General features: G+C 47.8%; 1 protein-coding gene and 1 long non-coding RNA gene across 4 annotated transcripts in view; one reads left to right on the top strand and one right to left on the bottom strand.

Moving 5' to 3' along the window:
* GATAD2B (GATA zinc finger domain containing 2B) overlaps window positions 1-20,145 on the bottom strand; it is an 81,102-nt gene extending 60,957 nt beyond the window's left edge. For 2 of the 3 annotated variants that reach the window (XM_084613714.1, XM_084613718.1), the window contains exon 1: window positions 20,048-20,135. The gene's annotated coding sequence lies outside the window, so the exon portion shown is untranslated. Of the gene's footprint in view, window positions 1-20,047 lie in introns of all 3 variants that reach the window. The other variant, XM_084613716.1, reaches the window with a different exon arrangement.
* A 1,263-nt stretch (window positions 20,146-21,408) lies between these two features.
* LOC311512215 lies at window positions 21,409-24,636 on the top strand. The gene is made up of 2 exons (XR_014709425.1): window positions 21,409-21,923; window positions 22,845-24,636. It is a non-coding gene; the product is annotated as an uncharacterized lncRNA (long non-coding RNA).
* Window positions 24,637-26,270: the final 1,634 nt, after the last annotated feature.

The raw sequence follows: 26,270 nt of genomic DNA, 5'->3' as shown, positions 1-26,270 counted from the left end.
GCTTTGAGTTATTAATTTAGATTTATTGGGAATCTATCCAAATTTCAAACAAATTAAGATTTGCTGCTGTCACTTTTTCAAAGGCAGAATAAATCATGCACATGTAAGCAATGACAAGACAAGATGTATGGCCTAACATGGCCACTGCACACCAAACCAGAAAGCTGGGCTGAGAGTGCAGTCCCACAACAATCAATAAAGGTGGCTAGGGACTTCATAACTTTTGGGACAAGTGCCAGACAAGTCTATTAAATGTAGCCAGGCAGGACAAGGGTTAAAACAGGCACAAGGAAAATGGCAGTCAGGGGTGAAGACACACTGTTGTGTTGAACCTAGCCCTTGGTTGAAGTCTTCTATCATCTACAATAGGCGAGACATGCCAGAAGGTTATTTTAACCAGAAGCATGTTATGAGAAATTAGTGTTGACAGAAATCACAGAACTGACTCTCCTCACAAACACAATATTTGATGTCATTTGAGACATTCATATGAGAGGGGGAAATAAGGGATGTAATTGAAATCAAGTCCTTGATTTTTAAACAGTCAATATTTTAATTTTTCTCCCTCCTGCACTCTCGGTGTGTGGGGGGTGGGTGTAAAATTCTAAGAACTTCTTGTTTGGTGGCGTTCCACAAGCAAAACCAGCTACCTGGCAACAGAATATCTGAGCACAAGTTTGTTAGTGTTGTACACATAAGAAAAGCAACAAACAAAGCAATTTAAAAGCAACATCCTAAAAACAAAACCTCATATCACCAATACATAGCAAAGTGGGCACTATTAAGTTTTCATGGTACTTCATTCTAGGTGCTCAGTACAAGGTTTGGCTCAGAGGACTGGAAGGGAACTTCTAGTCATCAAGTCCTGTCCTTTGCTATCACCAGCAACCCTGTCATAATCCCATTCATAAAAAAGTACTTCCAGGTCCTCTTGAAGCTACCACGTGTAAATTGGGGAGGCCGAGCTGATGAATCCAGGTAGGAGATGTAGCCTCATCCACCTAACAAGACAGGAACCTCTGAATCACTTACATTTTATTTTTTTAGATACAGTGCTTTAGTGTCAGCACATACACCTGGCATGACCAGGGTCATGGAGGTCTCAATTATAGCAGGCTCCCCACACCGAAAGAAGGACATCTTAAACTCAATCTAGCATTTCGTTAGACAATGTAAAAAAACTGCAGGGCTGACACAAGATGATCAAGTTTGCCACAATTGGTGGAATGGGCCATTTCTACTGATCTTTGTTCTCTTATGATCCTTTGCTTTCCTGTGTAATATTTGAGTGAATAATTTGACCAAGCATTATAAAGACTGAATCATAGACTTTAAGGTCAGAAGGGACCATTATGATAGTCTAGTCTGACCTCCTGAACAATGCAGGCCACAGAATCTCACCCACCTACTCCTGTAACAAACCTCTAACCTATGTCTGAGCTATTGAAGTCCTCAAATCGTGGTTTAAAGATTTCGAGATGCAGAGAATCCTCCAGTAAGTGACTCGTGCCCCATGCTGCAGAGGAAAGCGAAAAAAACCCAGGGCCTCTGCCAATCTGTTCTGGAGGAAAATTCCTTCCTGACCCCAAATATGGCGATCAGCTAAACCCTGAGCATGTGGGCAAGACTCACCAGCCAGCCACCCAGGAAAGAATTCTCTGTAGTAACTCAGATCCCACCCCATCGGGCATATCTACTGCTAGTAGTTGAAGATCAATTAATTGCCAAAATTAGGCTACCATATGCATGTCTCTTTCAGAGCAGGTTTTTCCATTCTCACAGTTGGCAGCAACTACCAACTACTCTCTGAAGTAGAAAGGTGAGAGCTCCGTTTCCCTATAAATCTGTACCTTGATGCTAGATATAAGTGAGGCCAAGAGGCTTCTAAGATCTTGAGACAGACTATGCACTGCATATAGTCTGAGGGTTGTAGCTCTATTAGTAAAGACATATTTGAGTAACACCTAGCAAGGAACAGTGCATTTTAGGTTTCAAGAAGTCACAGTGATTCCATGACTCCGAGAATTACTCTAACAAGGCTAAAAGAAAAGGAGGACTTGTGGCACTTTAGAGACTAACAAATTTATTTGAGCATAAGCTTTCATGAGCTACAGCTCACTTCATCGGATGCATTCAGTGGAAAATACAGTGGGGAGATTTATATACACAGAGAACATGAAACAATGCGTGTTACCATACACGCTAACGAGAGTGATCAGGTAAGGTGAGCTATTACCAGCAGGAGAGCAGGGAGGGAAAAAACCTTTTGTAGTGATAATCAAGGTGGGCCATTTCTAGCAGTTGACAAGAACGTTGGGGGAAGGGGGACGACACACACTCATTGGAGTCTGTTTTTGAAGTTTTTCTGTTGAAGAACTGTCACTTTTAGGTCTGTAAGCAAGTGACCAAAGAGATTGAAGGGTTCTCCGACTGGTTTTTGAATGTTATAATTCTTGACGTCTGATTTGTGTCCATTTATTCTTTTACGTAGAGACTGTCCCGTTTGGCCAATGTACATGGCAGAGGAGCATTGCTGGCACATGATGGCATATATCACATTGGTAGATGTGCAGGTGAACGAGCCTCTGATAGTGTGGCTGATGTGATTAGGCCCTATGATGGTGAATAGATATGTGGGCACAATTGGCAACGGGCTTTGTTGCAAGGATAGGTTCCTGGGTTAGTGGTTCTGTTGTGTGGTTGCTGCTGAGTATTTGCTTCAGGTTGGGGGGCTGTCTGTAGGCAAGGACTGGCCTGTCTCCCAAGATCTGTGAGAGTGATGGGTTGTCCTTCAGGATAGGTTGTAGATCCTTGATGATGCGTTGGAGAGGTTTTAGTTGGGGGCTGAAGGTAACGGCTAGTGGCGTTCTGTTATTTTCTTTGTTAGGCCTGTCCTGTAGTAGGTGACTTCTGGGAACTCTTCTGGCTCTGTCAATCTGTTTCTTCACTTCAGCAGGTGGGTACTGTAGTTGTAAGAATGCTTGATAGAGATCTTGTAGGTATTTGTCTCTGTCTGAGGGGTTGGAGCAAATGCGGTTGTATCGTAGAGCTTGGCTGTAGACAATGCATTGTGTGGTGTGGTCTGGACGAAAGCTGGAGGCAAGTAGGTAGGCATAGTGGTCAGTAGGTTTCCGGTATAGGGTGGTGTTTATGTGACCATTGCTTATTAGCACCGTAGTGTCCAGGAAGTGGATCTCTTGTGTAGACTGGTCCAGGCTGAGGTTGATGGTGGGATGGAAATTGTTGAAATCATGGTGGAATTCTTCAAGGGCTTCTTTTCCATGGGTCCAGATGATGAAGATGTCACCAATGTAGCACGAGTAGGGGATTAGGGGTCTAGAGCTGAGGAAGCGTTGTTCTAAATCAGCCATAAACATGTTAGCATACTGTGGGGCCATGCGGGTACCCATGGCAGTGCTGCTGATTTGAAGGTATACATTGTCCCCAAATGTGAAATAGTTATGGGTGAAGACAAAGTCACAAAGTTCAGCCACCAGGTTTGCCATGACATTATCGGGGATACTGTTCCTGATGGCTTGTAGTTCATCTTTGTGTGGAATGTTTGTGTAGAGGGCTTCTACATCCATAGGCTAGGATGGTCTTTTCAGGAAGATCACCGATGGACTGTAGTTTCTTCAGGAAGTCAGTGGTGTCTTGAAGATAGCTGGGAGTGCTGGTAACGTAGGGCCTGAGGAGGGAGTCTACACAGCGAGACAATCCTGCTGTCAGGGTGCCAATGCCTGAGATGATGGGACGTCCAGGATTTCCAGGTTTATGGATCTTGGGTAGCAGACAGAATACCCCAAGGTCGGGGTTCCAGGGGTGTGTCTGTGCAGATTTGTTCTTGTGCTTTTTCAGGGAGTTTCTTGAGCAAATGCTGTCGTTTCTTTTGGTAACCCTCAGTGGGATCAGAGGGTAATGGCTTGTAGAAAGTGGTGTTGGAGAGCTGCCTAGCAGCCTCTTGTTCATATTCCGACCTATTCATGACGACGACAGCAGCCCATGCACATCAACAGAAGCACTCTATGTAGAAGTCCAATCTGTTGTTTTGACCTTCAGGAGGAGTCCACCCAGAATCCTTCTTTTCGTAGTCTTGGTAGGAAGGTCTCTGTGGGTTAGTATGTTGTTCAGAGGTGTGTTGGAAATATTCCTTGAGTCGGAGACATCGAAAATAGGATTCTAGGTCACCACAGAACTGTATCATGTTCGTGGGGGTGAGGGGGCAGAAGGAGAGGCCTCAAGATAGGAGAGATTCTTCTGCTGGGCTAAGAGTATAGTTGGATAGATTAACAATATTGCTGGGTGGGTTAAGGGAACCACTGTTGTGGCCCCTTGTGACATGTAGTAGTTTAGATAGCTTAGTGTCCTTTTTCTTTTGTAGAGAAGCAAAGTATGTGTTGTAAATGGCTTGTCTAGTTTTTGTAAAGTCCAGCCACGAGGAATTTTTATGAGAGTATCCAGTTTTGAGAGCTCATTCTTAATCCTTCCCTGTTTGCTGTAGAGGATGTTGATCAGGTCGTTCCGCAGTTTCTTTCAGAGAGTGTGGCACAAACTGTCAGCATAGTCTGTGTGGTACGTAGATTGTAATGGATTTTTTACCTTCAGTCCTTTTGGTATGATGTCCATCTGTTTGCATTTGGAAAGGAAGATGTCTGCCTGTATCTGTAGGAGTTTTTTCATGAAATTGACAGATTTCCACTCCAACAAGGCTGATGCAGTTTCGTAGACTCCTGCAGGCTACTTAGTAAGACCATGACACTTGAAGCCATTGGAAAGCCTTTTTTTATTAAAGCAACATGAATGAGAACAGGGTACATTTCATGAGGGCTCATCTGCTCCCGTGGCTTATTCCTCACCTGAGGTTTCCCTAGGTTACGAATCTTTCACTTCAGCAGTGCAATGCTCTTATCTTCCAGACCAGAGATCCTGAAGCACATTCTCTTCTCTTATTTTAAGTGGGGTTTTGTGGCAGTGTTTATTTACATTAACAGTCCTCAGTTGCAGTCAGAAAATGGTACAGTTTACAATCAGTGCTAAGACATTTGTAGAGGCTTTCAACAGAGGTGGGTCACAGTTTTGCTAGGAAAGGTGAGAAACTTTCTAAACAGGAAGCCCAAGCTCACATTCAACACAACTTCAGAAACATGCTCTGACCTAATCACAGCACAAGGAAACTGATTATGCAATAACTGGGTGTTACCCCCAAAACAGAATGGAACAGAAGAATGGGGATAAACAGGAACAGGCAGTAAAAAGCAGCTCAGTGTAGGTCAAAGACTTGGGAATGGGAAAAATGAAGGAGGAAATCACAACTGGAATATAACCACCTCACGCAGACTTCAGGTCAATTTGTGTCTGGCATTAGCCACCCTGAAGTTATGAAGTTTCCCAGTAAATAAAATGCAATTAAGGATTTACTGACTTATATATGCCCTTGGACTTGTTCATCTCCTCAGCAATTACACTGTAATGCTAATGGAAGCTCCCCACCCCACCAGTTCTTAATATCCAAGACAATTTAGATCTCAAATTAAAAAAATAATGGACTCTGGTTACTAGTCTGTGTTAATGTACCTTACCTGCACAGGAATATTTTTTATGACTGTTACCCAATTGAAAAGTTAGGTTACAGCTATGCTATTTGATAGATTCCAAGGCCAGAAGGGATAAGAACATAAGAACAGCCATAATGGGTCAGACCAAAGGTCTATCCAGCCCAGTATCTTGTCTACCAACAGTGGCCAATGCCAGGTGCCTTAGAGAGAGTGAACCTAACAGGTAATGGTCTAGTGATCTCTCTCCTGCCATCCATCTCCACCCTCTGACAAACAGAGGCTCGGGACACCATTCCTTACCCATCCTGGCTAATAGCCATTAATGGACTTAACCTCCATGAATTTATCCAGTTCTCTTTTAAACCCTGTTATAGTCCTAGACTTCACAACCTCCTCAGGCAAAGAGTTCCACAGGTTGACTGGTTGCTGAGTGAAGAACTTTCCTTTTATTTGTTTTAAACCTGCTACCCATTCATTTCATTTGGTGGCCCCTAGTTCTTATATTACGGGAACAATAACTTTTCCTTGTTCACTTTCTCCACACCACTCATGAGTTTATAGACCTCTATCCTATTCCCCCTTAGTCTCCTCTTTTCCAAACTGAAAAGTCCTAGCCTCTTTAATCTCTCCTCATATGGGACCCGTTCCAAATCCCTAATCATTTTAGTTGCCCTTTTCTAATGCCAGTGTATCTTTTATGAGATGAAGGGACCACAACTGTACACAGTATTCAAGATGTGGGTGTACCATGGATTTATAGAAGGGCAATAAGATATTCTCTGTCTTATTCTCTATCCCTTTTTTAATGATTCCTAACATCCTGTTTGCTTTTTTCACTGCCACTGCACACTGCGTGGACGTCTTCAGAGAACTATCCACGATGTCTCCAAGATCTTTCTCCTGATTAGTTGTAGCTAAATTAACCCCAATTATATATACAATATGATGGGGGCTATTTATTTCCAATGTGCATTACTTTACATTTATCCACATTAAATTTCATTTGCCATTTTGTTGCCCAATCACTTAGTTTTTTGAGATCTTTTTGAAGTTCTTCACAGTCTGCTTTGGTCTTAACTATCTTGAGTAGTTTAGTATCATCATAAAAAGAGAAACACAAGAAGTTAGAGCGAAACTAGGCAAAGCAAGGAGTCACAGCATTGCATGCCAGGACATTGTATGAGGGAAGCCCATCCACCAACCCCCATCAGAAGGTGGGGGCTCCAAAACCCCCACAGGAAGGTCAGGAACCACCATCTGATGCTCAGCACTTTGCAGGACCAGTCCCTCAGTGATCTCTAGTGAGGGCCTGGACCTCCCATTGTTGCTTTAACCCATTTTTCCACTTGAACAGAGTCCAAACCTCACTGAAACATTCAGCCTTAACAAAACCACCGAAGTACTTTAAGATTTAGTAGATGGATAGAAAATCAGAAACTGACATTTTGTTAAAGCAGTCCTAAAAGAGTATTCCAGAATCTCCTATTTCAAGGTACTGTAATGGATACACACCTTCTCATGTGCTCTTGCTATAGGTCTTAGAGGGCTAGTAAATATACAATGTTACATTAAACTAAGCAGAATTCTAGAAAAGATGCCCCTGAATTCAAAGCAGAGATACTCCATCAACTGTATCTGTGCATATTTCAGTGCCACATTCCTACATACTGCGGCTAGTTTGTTGAAAATTGTTGTGAAGATTGACAAATAAGCTATTGAAATACCTATTCAGAATCACATTGCACTAGTAGGTATTTAAAACTGTCAAGTCTCCAAGATTAAATTAGAATCAGGGACTTTAACAAGCAAGTAAGTTAAGGAATGATTCATTGGGTGGTGGGGGAGCGGGAAGAGGAGAATGCATTAGATTTGGACTTATTCAACAACAAGGGACTATTACTAAGCAACCATTTTGAAACTTCCTGAAAGTCTGCATCTGTCTGATTTCCTTTCACTCAAGATTTCCTTTTACAAACAAAATCTGAAGATTACTATCTCTGGCTTGTTACAAATGTATTCAAGAAACTCACATGCATAGCCACAGCTCACATTAAATCAGAACAGTAAATTTGTTTAGCAAACAGACAATCTCTTTTCAAACGCAGGAGTAATCATCTTCACCTGCACATATAACAAGCTACCCCCAATACATTAGAGTCCCCGGGTGCCTCAGTGAATATTACCAGACACGGTTTAAAAAGAGAAGATACTCTCAACTTTTAAGTTAAGTCAGCTATTCTGATCTAAACACAAGCCTATAGCGGCTACAACCCCACCACCCGAAAGCCATACAGAGGACTTTTATTTAGCCATATAACAAAAACAAAGGGAATTTGGTTCAAACATATTGCATTGTTACTTCTTACAGAATGTACTTAAAATTTCCCAATGGCTTAAACACCAAATTACTTATAGTATTAAGGTTAAGAGGTATAACTTTTTCACAAATCCTTTTAATCCATTAGGTAACAGAACAGAAAACTGCCAGAATTTACAATGGAAAGTATAATATTCCAAAAAGAAAAGGAGTACTTGTGGCACCTTAGAGATTTCACATACATTCAAACAAACAGTTTCTTAAATTCTATGGATCTGCTTTGCCTCTGGATACATGTACACAACTTTCATTGACTTTAAATGGGAAAGCAAAGACAAGATATCCAAACAACACATTGAGGGGGCCATTTAGGGATCTGGGGCAAAAATTGGGGATTGGTCCTGCTTCAAGCAGGGGGTTGGACTAGATGACCTCCTGAGGTCCTTTCCAACCCTAACCTTCTATGAATATATAAGATATATCAATTTTAAATGGCAAAGTGAAAGAAAATCTGAACCCTCCAAAACGTTACGATCACCGTAATACACGTGTCTTACCATACTCCCACATGCCCCTCCCCACCCTCCCTCAAACTCACTGGCAAGTAGTTTCAGTCTCTGAAAGGGAGAGTTAATCTAAGTGAATTTTATTCTAGTCAAACAGTAAATCTGCTGAAGAAAAAAAATGACGACCCACTGCAATGAAACAAGTTTTATAATTTATTAAAGTGAATTATCTTTTTTCTCAAACAGTATTAGGCAGTCAGGGAAGGAAAAAGAAGAAAACTGTTAAACCAAGAGCTAGTCAGCAGTAAAAATCTTGTCTCCTGAAGAATTTGAAGTTATCCATCTCACTTAATGTCCCCCATACTCCTTGAATGTATTAAATATCACCATTCAATACCACCAGCCTACTGCATTGTACAATCTCACGATGACTCCTCACACAGCAAATGCCCACTCAAAGATGTTAATGAGAAAAACTTACGTTAAACAGTTTGTTTGTTTTTTTTGGGGGGGGGGGGTTAGATTTTAGGCAAGAACTGTTTTTAACCATAGCAAGAACATGCCCCCTTGCCTAGCAGCAGTGCCAAGATAACGTGAATAGAGAACTCAACTCCAGTAGTTTCCTTGTGGGAAAAAGACTGATAAAAGGCATTCTGGGGTGGACAAAGGAGAGAAGGGAATCGCAAAAGCAGCACAAATCAAGCAGATTATTTTACCAACACAAATTCAAGGAGTGCTTAGGTTTTTACTCCTTTTCTTTGGGGTCAGGGTGGATAAAAATCAATGATTTAAAAGAAAAAATTTAAATCAAATTTTTTTATTTAAATCGGATTTTTTTGATAAAAGGCTTTGAGAAAAAAATCTGTCTAAAGATACATTATAGCTGAAAGATCTCATCATGGAATAGGGATTATCAATTCTAATTCTATAGTATGAAACAATATATTAATGTAATGTTTAAGACAAGTTTTGTAAATGAGTTCCAGTAGTTCATGGATTAGGGACCCAATCTCATGGGGTTCCAGGGGCTTATGTATAGATTTAGGTTAATCCTTCTCTCTATCCAATGGGACTCAGTGCTCAGTCTAGAAGATACCATCAGAGATGCTTCGTTTTGCAGTTCTCAAACTGTGGATTTGTGTCTCCAGAGGTAACATACTTGTTAACAGCAAAAATGTTTTTAAATAAATAATATATAGAGGTGAGAAATAAGACCTCAACCCTATTGTCCCTCTGCAAATGTGTACACAGAGTCAATCCCTTACCTCTCTCTAAAAGTGTAAAGTTTCAAAAAGTTCAATGAATAGAAGACTGTTGGGGGCGGCATCGATCTGGACAAGGAGAAGAAGTCTGGAGATAAATGTGAGAAGAGAGGGACAGGCAGTAGAAACAAAAGTGAAACTGCTTGAGCAGCATGTTCCAGAAGTATTGAGGTCTGTGTAGCCTCCATTGATTTGAGATCTACCGTACCATTCTCTCACTAGAAGGGAAAACCTATAATGGCAGCAGGCCGTAAAAGAGACCCAGTTTGGGAATAAAGAAAAGGAGTACTCGTGGCACCTTAGAGACTAACAAATTTATTTGTTAGTCTCTAAGGTGCCACGAGTACTCCTTTTCTTTTTGCGAATACAGACTAACACGGTTGCTACTCTGAAACCTGTCATTTGTTTGGGAATAAGAACCATTCAAGAAACATATGTTTGCTGATGTTTTAAAGAAAGTCACACCAGTGAACTGGTGGAAGTCACTTAAACACTTGGATTCAGAGTCTGTTAAAGTGATAATCTCACTTTTAACAGCAGTAGCTTCTTCTGCCGGTGTAGAAAGAATATTTTCTTCCTTTGGACTAATCCATTCCAAATTGAGAAATTGTTTGGGACCTGAAAAAGCAGGAAAGCTTGTTTTTCTTTTCCAGATTATGAACAAACAGGAAAATGAAGGTGAAGAGGACTGAGTTAGAGTGCAGAAGTCAATATTTTAAATTTCTCATGTTGACCTAGCTGACAGTTGATTTAATTTTTGTTTTCCTAAAAAAAAATTCGTTTTCTAAAAAACAATTTTAACAAAAAAACCCTAATTTTTAAAAAGTGAATGTTTAAATTAAATTCATGCTTGTTTTGTTAAAATTTTATATGTTTGCTGTTGAAGAAAAAAACCAGAATACATAACGTTGTTTGTTAAATAAAACAATTTAACTGTCTGTCTGGTGATGTTCTCCTCCTAATACAGCATGGCAAGAAAATCCTCCAAATATTAATGATTAACCTGTTGAATTGGAAATAGTTCATCTCCTAATGACTTCATAAATATCTCTTCAATTACCTTTGGTAAATGAATTAACCATTCATTTTCTGATATAGCTGTAAAACTAATCTGAAGAGTTTTCAAAATAAAAGTCACTTTAAAAATGTATAGTGTGTACCTTGTAAAAATGAAACCTACCTCTCTCTCTGGAGTTGTGAAGAATATGTATTAAGGTTATAACAACCAATGAGAATGCCCTTTTATGTAGAAATCCACGATTAAACTGAGTCTTCCTGAGCAGGAGTGGGTGGGTGAGATTATGTGGCCTGTGTTGTGCAGGAGGTCAGACTAAATGATCATAATGGTCCCTTCTGACCTTAGTATCTAGTATCTATGAAAAATCAAATCCATCCTGTTTGGAGTCTTAGTCTAATCATCCATTTCTTAGGATTCGTCTGTTGGGGAAAAGGGCAAATGCTCCTATCTGCTCCCACCCTAAAATAAAGAATTACAAGGAATTTCAAAGCTTCCGTGTCACCCCAGACTTGGGCCAACTGGGATTCAGACACATTTGGGTCTGTCTCCACAGGCTAGCATATCCATTTGAGAACAGACTTTACAGCTCAAACATTCTGCCACCTGCCAGTCCAAAGGAGTTGAGAGACTAAAGCTGAAATTAGAAGGTTTGCTTGTTGATTAATTCTGTTCTCTCTCTTTGGAAGGTCACATATACCCTTCCCCCCTTCATGCTCTTCAGCACTCCAAAAGGCTAATAGTTGGATGGAGGGAGCCATCACCCGAGACAGGCAGCATGAAGAGAGGGATTTTCTATTCCCTTCCTATTGTCAACTTGCAGTCTCTCCCCTTTGGAAATAAAGATAGTGCAATAAATTTCAGTGACTTTTACATTTTTGTTGCTATGGGCTCACTTATGACACTGCAACAGTGAGATCGTCTCATGAAATGCGAGGCCTCAGATCCCTGCATCCACATGGAGACCCAGTGAGTTCAACTGGACTCCACATGAGCGCAGGCCTACATGGATCAGAATGTGGTAGCAGGGCCTAAAATGTGTAGGCTCTTTGGATTAAAGGAGAGGACATCATCCATTTTAAAGTTTAAAATAGTTTCAGATATTACACCTACCCCAAAGTCTTCAGGCCAACTGTGAGCTTCTCACAGTTAATATAAACAAGCGTCCCTCTCCTCTATTGTGGCTGGCTGTGCTTAAGACCCAGACAAGCAGCAGGAAACTGACCAACTGACTACAACAGGGGAAACACTGAAGCCAACCATATACAAACTGAAAAAAAAGAATTCCAGGCCTCTCCAATCTCTTTTAGATACAGTAATTTTGGCTCCTCCTTTTAACAGGTGTAGAGAGACTTTTCAGGCAGATGTAGAATTTTTAGACTGGCTCTGTCTCTTAAAAACCTCAGTCAGTCATTTCATAATATTATTGGCTTTTACTTCTGGCTTTGATACACCTCAATATCTGAATAAAAACAGCACAGATTAACTTTGACAAAATGGACTATTTAATGCTTTATCTACACATACTGAAAAATGTAGGGGCTTTTGTCTAATTATTAAATATTTAATATGACATGACAACAATCAGAACCCAGAGATGAGAAGGCGAATGAGGAATAATGGGTAGTCCTCATTTTCCTGAATGGCAGACAAGACTCTGGTTGGGCATGTTCTTCCAGAACGAATGAGGCCTTTCCATTCTCTCGATAAGGCCTAAGGAGACAGAGGTCATGATATGATGGCCACAGGCATATCTCACTCACCTACAACATATAGGGTGCTGTGGATGAGACCTGATCTAGCACCCAGACGGAGCCATCTCCAAGGTCTAGGTCTCTGCAGCATGGCTCTGCCGAAGCACCCTCTACTTAAAGGCATTCACTCCTGAAAGGGTGGGCTTTGCCATTCTGTGCCGATCTGTATTTTGCTCTATATTTTGGAATTACATCATTCCTGAGGTTTGTTATAGAATCTCAACATGGCCATTTGAGAGTTAACTGTGTTCACAAAATTCATTTAGTAATACAAATTCTAGCCTATATTAGTTACCGCAAGTCTGGTCCCTTGGTACCATAATGATGGGGCCCTTTAACTGCACAGAGTTCAGAAGTCTAAACCCAGAAGAAATAAGTTTGGGGACAGAGAATGGAACTGCCTCTCTCCTCAGGAGCAGAAAGGGGAGTGCATACCACACAAAACAGAGTACTGGTTGATCACCATTTAATACATTTTAAAAATTCCCCCAGTACCCTTCATATTACTTCTACACACAGTCTCCTTTCTATCACCATTGGACTACCCATTACATTCTTACAGGATGCATGCATTACAGAGATAGTTGCTTGAAACCCTGAACATTTGTTTCTAAAGATGTTCAGAACAGGACATGTCCACAATGGCTCTCAGCTGTTTTAACATAGCTACTGGCCCAGTTATTGACACGTAGCTCTGACAATAAGCATGCTGTACAGAGAAATCACACACCACCACCACACGCCACCTATGTACAGTACGTTTACATATTGAACAGAATGACGTTTGCCTTTTTTAAAAAAAGGCATGAAAACTTTACATAGGAAAGGAACTGCCAGGACCATACCAACTGCTGTGATGAAAACCAACCAAAGCAAGGAAACGTATAGTTAAGGATGAAATCTACCACATCTCCTCCAATACCTCTGCACGCAATGGGGCATCTTCCACTCCTTCCTTAGCGCTCCCTGTGGGCTGAGTACTGGTGGAGATACGGCTCATTTCGTCCCTAACTGAGAATTCCTTTGGTTTCATTTTCTGTTGCAGCCCTGATGTTCTTTTAATGTATTTTCCCCCCTTGTGACTCTTTCAGTCATCCTGCAAGATACTTCAACTTTGAGGAATGAGACAGGTCCCATGGACACTGTAAATGAGGACTACTGTATTGTTAGTATTGGACCGGAATTGCTTTCTCAAGTCATTTAATAAGGTTTATCCCCAAAACTGGGCCAGCTCCCACAAATGAGGTAAGTAGAGAGGATCCAACATTTTACACAAACTACTAAACCATTTAGCCACCACCTAACTGAAACATACCAGCCAACACTGAATTTTAATGAAAAATGAAAAATAAAGCAAAATGGATGGGGCTACCCAGACATTCTAGACCCGACCTTATGATTGATAGTCAATGGTCATATTGACTCTCAAGTTGCTAAAGGCCCCTAAGGTTCTTTAGATTCCTCTGCAGTTCTAAACAATGCTTCATTCTAATTTTAGACAGAAGCTTTGTAAACAATTCTTTTAGCACCCTTACATTTAAATGGGCTTGAATTTCCAAATGCTGATTTTTACTCTTATTCAGGAAGATTTCAGCCATATTCTGGATACTGCTTTGTGAGTAGCCAGTTTAATGCTCCCTTGTTTTAAGCTGACTAGATTTTAAGGTTTGCACTTTTGTAGCCCTATTGGTCCCACGAGATGAGCGAGACAAGGGGAGTGAGGTAGCAGTTTTTAATTGGACCAACTTCTGCTGGCGGAGGAGACAAGCTTTCATACGTCACAGTTCAAACCCTAAGGTCTGGAAGAAGCTGCCTTATATGAAACAGTCCCTGGAAGGCTGGAAGCAGTAGAAATGAGAGCCCTTCTGAAGACAGCAGGTATAAAGGAGAAATAAGTGGAAATGAAAGTAGGTTGTGAAGTCAGGGTACAGGATTGGCTGCCATCAGAAGAGATTATGACGGTGGTGACGCTGTAGAAGACAAACAGATGACAGGATGCCCAAGAAAATAATGCAAACTCAACCAAGGTCAGTCAGACCTAGAAGACAACCACCAACTAGATGTCAGGAAACTGGACACGAGGGCATGACCTGGCTGGGCTTAGCGGAGGACAAACCATGGAGAGGACAGAATGGCACTGGTGTACTGATCCCCATGTCTATACAGATGCTTTCGGATGAGAAGCTGTAGATGGCACAGGACAAAGAGTGCCTTCAAAGGAGTTATTTACTACATGAGGAAGACACCAAGACTGCAGCAAAGGTTCTTACTGAACCTTCCAGCATCACAACTGTAAGCGGCCCTCCCTCCTCCTCTCAATAACCTCATAGGCATCCACATCACACTGAAGATCCTGCCCTTACAACACACACAACTTTACTATTTACTAATGTAAACAGTCTCATTGAAGTTAATAGACCTGCTTATGTGAGTAAAGTGGTACACAGGACTGCGGCCTAGACATACACAACATGACAATGTCAATACAACCTGTATCCCCTGCCTCATTAACAGAGGAAAGTACTGTATTTGTTAAAGCCAAATCCACTGTACTTATAATACAGCAGTGTTTGAAGCCCACACTTCCAAGGAGTGTTAAAAACACACTTCCCAGCTCATGCATTCACCACACAAGTAACACCTTTGGGTATGTTCTATTAAGTTTGGAATGCTGGGGGGGAAATTAGCATTGCCCTGGGTTATTTTTAAATAACTAGAAAGCACCAGAACTACCATGAGGTACACAGCTCTGTTTTAGGTTAGCTAAACATTATATTCATTAATCTCCACAGCATAAGAAAAACATACATTCCAATTCCACATCCCTAAAGATTTTCTATCTTCTGTGCAAGAGATGGAATGGAGGCTGAAAGATTTGCTGTCTCACTGGGCCACCAGCATCTCTCCGGAAATGAAGTTTTTGTTGCTCCTGGCCCAGATTCACTGAGAGTTGAAACCTTAACTCTCCTGCTTCCACTGTGTCAAAAGAAAGAAGGTGGGGCAGGAGTTCAATTACACCAGACACTCAGGGAGAGAAAGAAGAGAGAAGCCCAGGCCAGCAGCAGTAAAAACAACTTTCCTGCAGAGACTTCACTGCTCCGGAAATAGTGTTGTCACTGTAAAAATATGGTAGTCCACCCCAATAGCACTGGAACACACTGCACAAGTTTAGATGAATTGAGAACACTCCTACTGCATGCCGTCGGATTCTTACATTATACTGATTTAGGAACTGAAATATTTCAGACTTTACACACTGTACAAGGGCTTTAAGATGTCATTTTCAAAATAATGATGTTCCTTAAGGTTTACAAAAAAATTTTTTTTTCCCCCACTACTCAGATAAGCATGGCAACTCCACCTCTTCAAGCAGGCACATATTATGCCAAGACTGGCTGCTCTTTCACAATATTTAGGCCTTTTTCCCCTCCTGGAAAACACGTGATTGTTGCCGACACCAGCACAGCTCCATGCATTTTCACTCCTGTTCCTTGCAGAACTCCTTTCAACAGGTTCAGGCAACACAGTGGTTAAAATGGTTCCAGGTGACCATTGCCATCTCCTAACTGCTTTGGCACTAGCCATAGTGAGACAATCTCAGAACAGAGTCAGTATAGAAACAGCCATAGAGAGCTACCCCATTATTCCAGTGTTACAGAAATTGACTCTCTGACTGCCTCATCTAACACTTGTTAAACAATAAAAGGTTTGGTGGGTGGTGGCGAGGAACAAATTCATCAAGTTTTTTTTTAAATTGCAAAATTATCCCCAACTATTATGCTGATGTTTAAAACTGATTAGGAGTAACAACTTACAGTTACACGGATAATAGCGAATGCAAGAAATATGGGAAAGAATAAAACAACATTTTATTTTCTGAGAGCCATTGTTTGGTATATCACACTGAGCAGATGTAAACTAAGAACATTTGTAGAATGGCAATCATCATCCTACATGTTTAAAAAGGCTACACCATGCAGATACAGTATGCAATATATATGCAAGAGAAATTATTCAAAATGAAATGCCAGCACTCTTACATTGGGCATCTCTGCACTAGCCTGAGGTAAAGGACCAAACATACAAGAGTAGGATTCAGAGTAACAGCCGTGTTAGTCTGTCTTTGCAAAAAGAAAAGGAGTACTTGTGGCACCTTAGAGGCTATGCTCAATATGCTCAAATAAATTGGTTAGTCTCTAAGGTGCCACAAGTACTCCTTTTCTTTTTGCAAGAGTAGGATTGTTTCTTTTATTGTTTTGGATGTAACCAGGAATCTGTCCCTTTTACAGGGAGATTGCTGGAAGTGTTCCGAGAGTTATATTAAAAGGAGACAATAGAACACACGCTCTCCACGTGCACATACAGAAGTACCAGCAAAGTTTCGACACAAGAAAACGTACTGCAGTTATGTGCAAAAGTTTCTTATGCATCTTAGAGTGGGTTTATCCAATGCTATAAAACTGCAACTGCATGTGGCATTGTCTGATAGGTTGAATTTTTGTGAGCAAGAGGTGGATAGCTTTACACTAGGATTAGATTTATAGCCAGGGGTTGGTTTTTTTCCCCCTTCAACAGAAACATTTTGCTGTTGTGCCTCAATATGAACATGATGCAGAGCTTCAAGTTCAATACTTATTAGATAAGAGCAGCTTTCAATGGCACCTTGCAACTCCTAAAGTAGAACAGTACTTTTTGAACCAATGATCTTTTTTATTAATATATGAAAGAGTCCATCCTCTGCCAGGCTGTTCGAAGCATGAACTTTTAAAACAAAAAAGACATTTTGACAGTGGTTACAATTTAAACATTTCTCTTCTTCCAGTGGCAGTGAGCCTCATGGCTTAGGCTGGCCCAAAGTTCATTTTCCTTCAGTCAGGATGCAACACAACAGGGTTCTTTTCCCACCAGCTGGGGAGCAGAGGGGCTACTTGCTAGACAAAGGTTTGCATTTCTCCTAAACTGGGCTTCTAAAAAGAAACATGTTCAAAGTCTTATCCTAGCTGTAAACACTACCTCACCCAGTTAGTAAATGAGGAAAAACAAAAGGAACCGTAAATAATGCAAGGGGTAAGGTTTATTCTAAAAAACGTTAGTTTTTTAAACTGCAAAGCAGATTAAAGAAATCAAGAGACTGCATCCAGAAAATACACTTCCTTAACCCTGTGCATTTTCTAAATAGCTCTTCTCAAGCACCATGTCTCCTCTCCAGAAGAGGACATTGGCATAGATATAAAAAGGCAGACAAGACACTAACAGCACCTAAATTTAATTTGTTCTTTTAATCATGTATCCTCCTGCTGCTCCTAACAGTGTTTAAGTGGAGACATGAAGAGCCACAGCTCTTTTGTTTGAGGAGCCTAACAAAAAAACAATAGTTGTTCCAAGTGAAATATCAGAATTCACAGATACCATTTAGACAGCTAAACAGGAAGTCAGACCATGCTAGGTAAAGGCAAACCACAGTACCACAAAGATGGATGCTCCCTGTCAGCTGCATGTCACATTCAGTTTCACACAACCATGTGATCAGGAAAGCAGAGAGGCAGAGGTTCCACCTGGTTTTGCAGGCCTTAGCTAGTCAGAAACCAGATCATCAGTCCAAAGAGACCTTCTGAGCACCTAGGGCCTCCATTTTCTGATACCTCTCAGCCAGCCAGGAGACCAAGGATGCAATCAACCCCAAACACGTGCCTACATCAAAGCTCATACACACAAGGGTTTCCTTTACACAGCTGTCCAGGTCAGGATCTCAGCTGTGCTAGGTGCAATGTGCTACAACCACGTTTACATATGTTTTCACTATGGTTTTGACCTGAGAGTGGATAGAGCCCAAACACCTTTGTTTCTATGGTACATGCAGCACCCTTTACCACCTGGCTAAAAGAAGCTCAAGTAGTCTATCAATCAACACCAAAACCTACAGGAAGATTCTCGAACTGAAATACTCTTGGTCACTAATGACAAAGGACACGGTCCATTTAAAACAAAACATACTATTCACTTGAGCAGAACATAGAAGGCAGAACTGTCTTGGATAAATAGGGTTTCCAGGGGAGGGGAGTCTTCCCAAAGCACCTAGACTAATAAAAAGCTCCGTCAGTCCTTTATTCCATGCACAGTTAGAGGACAGAATAGACTCATTTGCCTGCAATCAGTCATGTATGATCCTTAAAAATCACTGTATTCCCTAAATGCTTGTTTGTTGCAGCCACCCTCCAGAACTGCTGCAAAATAAGAGTCAACCTCCCACATCATCTTCAACCAGGGCACAGTCACCCACCCACCCCAACGCCCCACTCCACCCCCAGCCTGTCAGTATCCAAGCATGGCTCTAAAAATTCCCTTTTGGGGGTATGCAAAGCAAGTAGAATGCAAAACTGCAGAACACTAAGCCAGCATTTGTACGATGCCTCTTGCTCCCCCGTTTTCTTCTAAATTCCCCCTCCCCACAACACCACCACCTCCACTGCTCAAAGCCTCAAAACCAAGACTTGAAGTTTTAGATTAGGTGCACAGGAAGGACGACAGCGTGGTTTAAACTGCTTGCAAATAAAATGTCCTCTCCTAGGGAATCGGGTGAGGAGCTGTACCATCACCACACAAATTTCCAAAGCCCAGGATGAGAATTTGGGAAGGGAGAACTTGGGAAGGGAGAGTCTTCCAGGGCTTTCTAAAATCTAGACTGAGAAGGCCTATGAAGCCAAGAGCTCAGTGCACCCTCTCTGTTGCGCAGCTTCCCCCACCCCAAACAGGAAACATGGGCATGGACATTACTGCTCAGACCACCCACAGGGGAGGCAGCAGTACCTGGGCAGAGGAGGAGAAAAGGCAATTACTGGGCTCTCTGTTCAAGGCACCGCATGAAAGCATGTGTGTGGAGGTGTTCTTGGCACATTGCCTTCTCCCTTCCCACTTCCAATGTGGGGAACCAGCATGAGGATGGTGAAAGGGCGAGGATGGTGAAAGTGTCAGGCAAGAGAACCTAGATTTCCAAGGAGGGGGTGGATTTCAAGAGACACTCCACGTACAGACACAGGAGAGTAGCGGAAAGCCCAAAGGAAACGCAATGGGAGGAAGAGAAAAATGAGGACTGTTCCCTGAGACCCCCTGAACGGGGCAGCAGGAGGCAAAGAAGCACCCCCCGCCCCCACCCACAGCAGTCTCCCCCTCCCCCCGCCATGTCCCCCTGCCCCGGTGAGCAAGGACAACCAGCTTTCCTAGGAGAGGGGAAGCGACCGGCTCTCACCCCCGCACCCCACTGGGGAGGCGCCATGGCAACAGCCCAGAAAGGGGGGCCCGGCCCGGCCCGCCTCGCAATGAGCGCGCTGTGGGGGAGGGGATCCCGCGGCCCGTCCAGGGGTGCGAGGGGCGGAATGGAGGCGGGGGGGGGATGTTCCCGCTCCATTCCTCGCCCAGCCCAGTCACTGCTCCGCAGGGGGCCGGGCCGGGCCGTTCCTCCCCCGTGGGGCCGGGCCGGGCCGGGCCGTTCCTCCCCCAAGGGGGGGGGCTGGGCGCCCCCTCAGCATGAGGCGGCCCCGCCCCCGCCCCGGGCCCCCCTTTCCGAATCCAGCACCTGCCCCTCCCCCCAGGCCCGGCCTAACCGCCCCCCGCCCGCTCCCCCGAGCCGGCCCCGCTCACCTCGGCCGGCAGCGGCGGCCCCGCTCGCTCCCCTCGGGCCGGGCCGGGCGGGCGGAGCAGACGCTGCGCCGCAGACACCAGCGGCAGCCGGCACCACCACAAACAATGATGCTGATTGGGCCGCGGCTCCGCAGCACCGGCTCCGCCTCCCGACCTGAGCAACGACGCCTGTTGGTCGAGACGACAGACCGACGGAAGCCTAGACCAATCGAAGTGGAGACTACACCACGACGCCCGCCCTGTAGCTCCCACTGGCTGATGGCACCGTTGATTGGCGTAGACCGCGACCACTGGGAGGCGGCAAAAGCGCCCCGTGGGGCGCCTTTAATGGGTCTCTTAGCCTGGACATCCGGGTACCCTGCGGCCCTATTATATGTCGGCGGGCAAAAAGCAAATTTGGCCCTTCTCGGGCGTTTTGGGCGACGGCGGCCACCGTACCTCGGTTACCCCAATTATCTTCCTCCCTTTAATCCCCCCCGGGAGGGACACCCAGCTAAGGCCCCATCCCCAGAGTGGGTGCTGGGCACCCAGGCCAGGCCGGGGGCGCCAGGAGAGGGGTGCCCAGTCTGGTGGGACGTATTCCTGGAGGGTTCATCACAGGCCCCTATTGTCAATTCCTGGCGACGCCAGGACCCCGACGTGGGTCTGGTTGGCGCAGGTGATGGGGGAGGGGTGGGGGGTCAGGATGGCATGGGTGATGGGGGGCGGGGCGTGGGGCAGGTTGGCGCAGGTGATGGGGGAGGGGTTGGGGGGCAGGATGGCACGGCTGATGGGGGCGGGGCATGGGGCAGGTTGGCGCAGGTGATGGGGGAGGTGTGGGGGGGGCAGGATGGCACGGGTGATGGGGGAGGGGTGGGGGGTCAGGATGGGACGGCTGATGGGGGCGGGGCATGGGGCAGGTTGGCGCAGGTGATGGGGGAGGGGTGGGGGGTCAGGATGGCATGGGTGATGGGGGGCGGGGCGTGGGGCAGGTTGGCGCAGGTGATGGGGGAGGGGTGGGGGGGTCAGGATGGCATGGGTGATGGGGGCGGGGCGTGGGGCAGGTTGGCGCAGGTGATGGGGGAGGGGTGGGGGGGTCAGGATGGCATGGGTGATGGGGGCGGGGCGTGGGGCAGGTTGGCGCAGGTGATGGGGGAGGGGTGGGGGGTCAGGATGGCATGGCTGATGGGGGCGGGGCATGGGGCAGGTTGGCGCAGGTGATGGGGGGGCAGGATGGCACGGGTGATGGGGCACGGCGTGGGGCAGATTGGTGCAGGTGATGGGGGAGGGGTGGGGGGGCAGGATGGCACGGGTGATGGGGCGCGGCGTGGGGCAGATTGGCGCAGGTGATGGGGGGGGCAGGATGGCACGGGTGACTAGGTGCCAGGGTCAGGTTGGTGCAGAGGATGGGGGGAGTGCTACCGAGGTCTGGTGGCCCAAGTGTTTGGGGGGGCACTCTTGGGGCTGCCCCTCACACAGCTCTGGGAGCCAAGGGGAAAAGTGGCGGGGTGTAGAGGAACACTGGGGCACAGGGCATTTGGATGGGCTGCACCCACATGTGGAGTGGGCCGCATTGCAGGTGTTTGGAACGTGCGCAGGGGATGCAGGGGCATGGAGCTGGCATAGAGAGGCACAGGGAGGCCGTATGCTTTGATGCTGTTCCAGAGGAAAACGTTTCAGATTCCCCCAGGCCTGACAGTGAGATTGGGAATTATCCCCTTTAACATTCATTGTTTGCACTGTGGTAGCACCTAGGGGCCCTCGGCAGGGATCGGGGCCCGTGGTGCCAGATGTAATGCACACACAGAGCAGACCCACGGTCCCTGCCGTGCAGCACTTACGGCAGAGTACAAGAGCTGACACAACAGGTGGCTACAACGCACAGTCAAAGAACGAGGTAAGTCATGGAGAATACGTCCATCAATGGCTGTAAGTCAAGGCAGTCAGGGACGCAACCCCATGCTCCAGGTGTCCCTAAACTTCCAACTCCAGAAGCTGGAAGTGGACGACAGGGGATGGATCTCTCGATAATCGCCCTGTTCTGGTCCTTCCCTGTGAAGCACCTGGCAGTGGCCATGCTCAGAAGACAGGATGGTGGTAGCTGGCCCATCGCTCTGCCCCACTATGGTTGATCTTATATGCTCACAACAAAAGGTCAGCAAAGCACCAGGTAACAATGAGAATTATGAACATCAGAACACTCCCTGGTCACAGCACAGCCGGAGCCTAAAACGAGGTTTTCCCCATGGGTGGCACATGAACTGCCGGCTTGGGGAGCCTAGCCCCCAGCCCCACCCCTTCTGCCCGAGGCTCTGCCTCATCCACCACCACCCCCGCACAGCCACTGGCCCCCACCCCAGGCTAGCACCCCCAGCCCCGGAGCGCCGGGAGGGAGGGCAGTGTGGCCCCAGCCCCTGGAGCCAGGCCACAGAGCGGAAGCAGGAGGCCTGGGGGCAGAGCGTGGGCAGGGCCATGCCTGGCTGTTTGGGGAGGCACAGCCTCCCCCAGCCTATGGTACCCGCCACCCATGGTCTTCCCCGTGCATTGCACTGCAGCCCGAGGGAATGAAATTCCTTCCCAGCAGTGTCACACTCCGCCACAGAATCCAGGTGTCCTGCTGCCCCATGGCATCGCACTGGGCACAGTGATATTTTGGCACAATGTTGCGTTGCTGTTTTTCAATGCTCCAACGTCCCATGGCTGCCTGAGGGCACTTTGATGTGACGTGACTGTTCCGTGGATGCTGTACAGCCCTGCTCGCAGCGTGACCGTGCTGGGCTGCAACATCAGCCAATATTGCCTCACTGTTTCCTTGCAGCTCCCCCTCCCGTCGGTCTGTCTGTCTCTACTTGTCTCAGAGGTAAACCGAGTCCCCTCCTGTGTTCCTCACTTCAGCCGTGGCAGTCGTGGAGCAGCAGCCCACCCACCCTGCCGGGAGGGCTTAAAAATCCACCGAACTCGCGGTTTGCGCAAACTGTGCTGTGAAGATGCCCCCTAGGACTGTCGGCTTCTCTCCGTCCGCTGGGACAGCGCCTGGTGCCAGAGGCTCGGTGGCGGCACCGCCATGCGGTCGCAGCACCGCAGCCCAGGCCTGCGACACCAACTCTGCCTGGTTACAAGGGCACCAGGGTGTAAACATCACCGCGGTGGCTCAGCGGAATTCCCCCTTCCAGCTCCGTGGACCCGGAGAACGGTACGCCTAGCCACTGCTGGAAGCAGGGGGAGTCGGCCGTTGGCTTCGCATACGTCACACCAGCTCCAGGTTGATCGGTCTCCCTGCTACCAGCAGCGATCCCAGGTGCGTCCGCCCCATGCACACAGCAATGCGCTGGTGACGGCGCTGCCGGGCCCCTTTCTCCTTTGACATGGCCGCTGTCGACTAGGGGCAGCTCCTTTTCCATTCTTTTGGTGAGAGGGAATTTCCCGTCGCAAGCCGATGGGCCAGAGGCCGGGTGCGCTGCCGAGTTCGGGGGGGTGGCACAGCTCTCGTGGATGCCAGAAGCTGGGCCCCGGGAACGACTCAAGCTTTGCCCTCTGCGTGCAGACGCCTCGGGAGATAGCGTCACAGAAAACCACAGAACTTCTGAACGTAAAACGATGTGGCCCGGGCCTGGGAGCCTGATGCCAGAATTCAAGATGGCTGCCAAGGGAGAGAAATGGAGCCAAGCCAACACTCTAGCCTTCCTTGTCCATGATCGATGGTTTATTAGCGCCTCTCCCACCTCATTGGCTAACCGCAGGTGATTGACAAGCACCCTGGTGCAGATGCAGGGCTCTCCGATTGGCCGGGACTCTCTCAGGCCCGTAACTTGTACACGGCCCAGCCAATAAGCAGGCAGGGACGACAACCCAAGCCGTAACCTATAGCTTCCCCCCCGAGGCTATTTGTGGGGCGCTGAAGCGAAGCGGCCGTGAAACGTCTGCGCGGGCGTCCCGGGGCAGGCTGGAGTTCCCAAGCCGGAGAGTCTGGTTTCCGGGCGTGGGGACCGGTGGCGGCACGTCACAGCCCCGGGAATTGCTCTCATCTTGGCCCCCTGCGTTTGATCTCCTGCCAGGCTGCGCGCTCGCTCGGGGCAGTCTGGGGAGGAGACGCCCCGGAGGCCAGGCAGGCTCGGGGGGGGTCACACAACAGCAGGGAGGCTTTGCCAGCCCCTGTCTCGCTGGCTCCTCAAACAAGAGGGTTTAAAGTTCACAGCAGAGGGGGCTGGTCGTGGCTCCCCCCCCCCGACTTCGGCTGGAGCTTTGCAGGGGCGGCTCGTCCCCCTTCAAAGCGTGGGGGGGTGGCAGCAGCCGGTTGAAGCGCAGATGCCCTGCAGCCATACAGCACGAGAGCGAGCACTCTGCTCACGGGTGCCCTTGGCTTCCGGGCGGCTGGGATGAGAGGGCCCCAGCCTGCAGGGCCACGCCGCCGTCACCCGCCCCTGGCACGAGGCTCGCTCAGAGGGGAGGTTTTATTGGCCTAGGGACAGGCCCCGAGCCTGTGGGTCCCCACTCAGCTCTCCCTGCACCACAGAGGCCCCTGGGCCCAGTGCGTCCCTCCTTGGCGGGCAGCAGACCAGCCCCAAAACACTAGTAGGGCCTACACAAAAACACGGGCTATGTTCTACTCACAGATTGTTTTTAAAGTCTTGATTGGGGGTGGAGGTCAGGAAGGGGGTGGGTGACACACCATGCTCAGAGGGTCATGTTAGGGGCAAAGCTCAGGCTAACAATCCACATGTGCCCTGGGGGCAGGCGGAGTCACACACAGCCGGGACATGGGCTCCAGAGGGAGGTGGCCCTGCCCATTCCTGCAGGTGGGATGCCCGTGGGCAGCTGCTCTACAAGGCAGCCTTGTGGATGGCAAGGCAGCAGGAGCCATCCCGGGCAGGGCACCCACTCTGTTTGCAGCCCCCGGCCCCGCTGCTGCTCAGTGCGTCGTCTGCAGCGCGAGTGCCGGATGGACGGAGCCTGCCCCACAGCATGGCCGTGTGTTGCTGCCAGTGGGGGTGCCCAGGGCGGCAGTGATTAGCTCATGCCGGCCTCCTGGACAGACCTCCTCTGTGAGCGGCTGCTGTGAGACCGGAGATGCAGAGGGTGCAGCCTGCAGGGAGCAGCGAGGGGGACTGGGGCGGCCTGCACACAAGGGGTCGATTGTACACACAGGCCCCAGCTTCCTTCCTTGGCGGAAGCCACCAGCAAGCAGGGCGAGGAGGCGGCAAGGCAGGGCAGGGCCGCCCCAGGACCAGCCTGTGGCGCTGCAAAGGGAGGCTGCAGCAGGAGGTTTGGGGTTCCCGCCGGCTGCACGGGGAGGGAGGGGCTCTCACCTGGCAGTAGCAGAGAGGTTCGGCCAGTCCTGGAGCCGCGAAAGGAGCCAGCCGGGCTCGGAGACACAAGCCGGCCAGAGCGCAGCAGCTGTAACAAGCCGGGGCCTGTACGGCTGTCGGTGCTGTGAACCTCGCTGCAGAGCCCCGCGAGCTCTCAGCACATGCGCCCCTCGCTGTGGGGCTGGGACGGGCTCTGCACTGCTCAGGCCACGGGCCTCTGCCAAGCAGGGGCTGTGAGAACAGGACGGGGGCCAGACCGCTCCAAGCCGGGGTGATGGGAGGCACCTGCTGGGAGTCAGAGGTGCCCGGGCAAAGCCCCAGGGAGGGGAGATGGGACAAGCGCTAAGGGGGGCCTGGGGCTCCCCGTGGTACTGGATGCCTCCAGCTGGGCAGAGGGGAGGGGGGTGGTCTCACCAAGCCCTGAGTCAGGCCCCAGAGCTCATGAGATGCTGGTAAGAGCCCGTGCCTGGTTTTTCGGGGTGTCTGAGCCCCGCCCCACAGCAGGGGGTGATGATCACAGCCTTGCCGCTCCCCCAGGCAGGCGCCGGCAGGACCCAGCTGGGATCTGCACACGCAGTCTGTGGCATGGAGCGCCCAGCTCCCCGCCCCTGGCAGCCCCCGGGATCCCCCGCTGCAAACAGGGGCTCTCCTCCACCCTCCCTGCCTGGCTCCTGCTGCTCCCCCAAACTCCTCCCAGCTCAGCCCCAGCTGGCGCTCTGATTGGCTTCTCTGCCCAGGGAGGCAGGATAGTGGGGAAGGCAGCCAATCAGACGCGGGGGGGGGGGACAGGCAGGGGGCTGCCTCCCAGTTCTGCTGCCCTGGCAGCAGGTGGGCCCAGCCCAGACCCGCGCTGCCCCTCGCCACTACACCCCACTTCAGCCATGGGGGCTCCTCTCGGCCACCCAGAGCCAAGGGAGGGGCAGGGCAGAGACAGATGC

This window comes from Lepidochelys olivacea, assembly GCF_965140295.1.
Source record: "Lepidochelys olivacea isolate rLepOli2 genome assembly, chromosome: 24".
NCBI classification, from domain to species: domain Eukaryota; kingdom Metazoa; phylum Chordata; order Testudines; family Cheloniidae; genus Lepidochelys; species Lepidochelys olivacea.
Note: the sequence above shows the minus strand (reverse complement) of the source record. Positions and strands in the feature narration are given on the sequence as shown.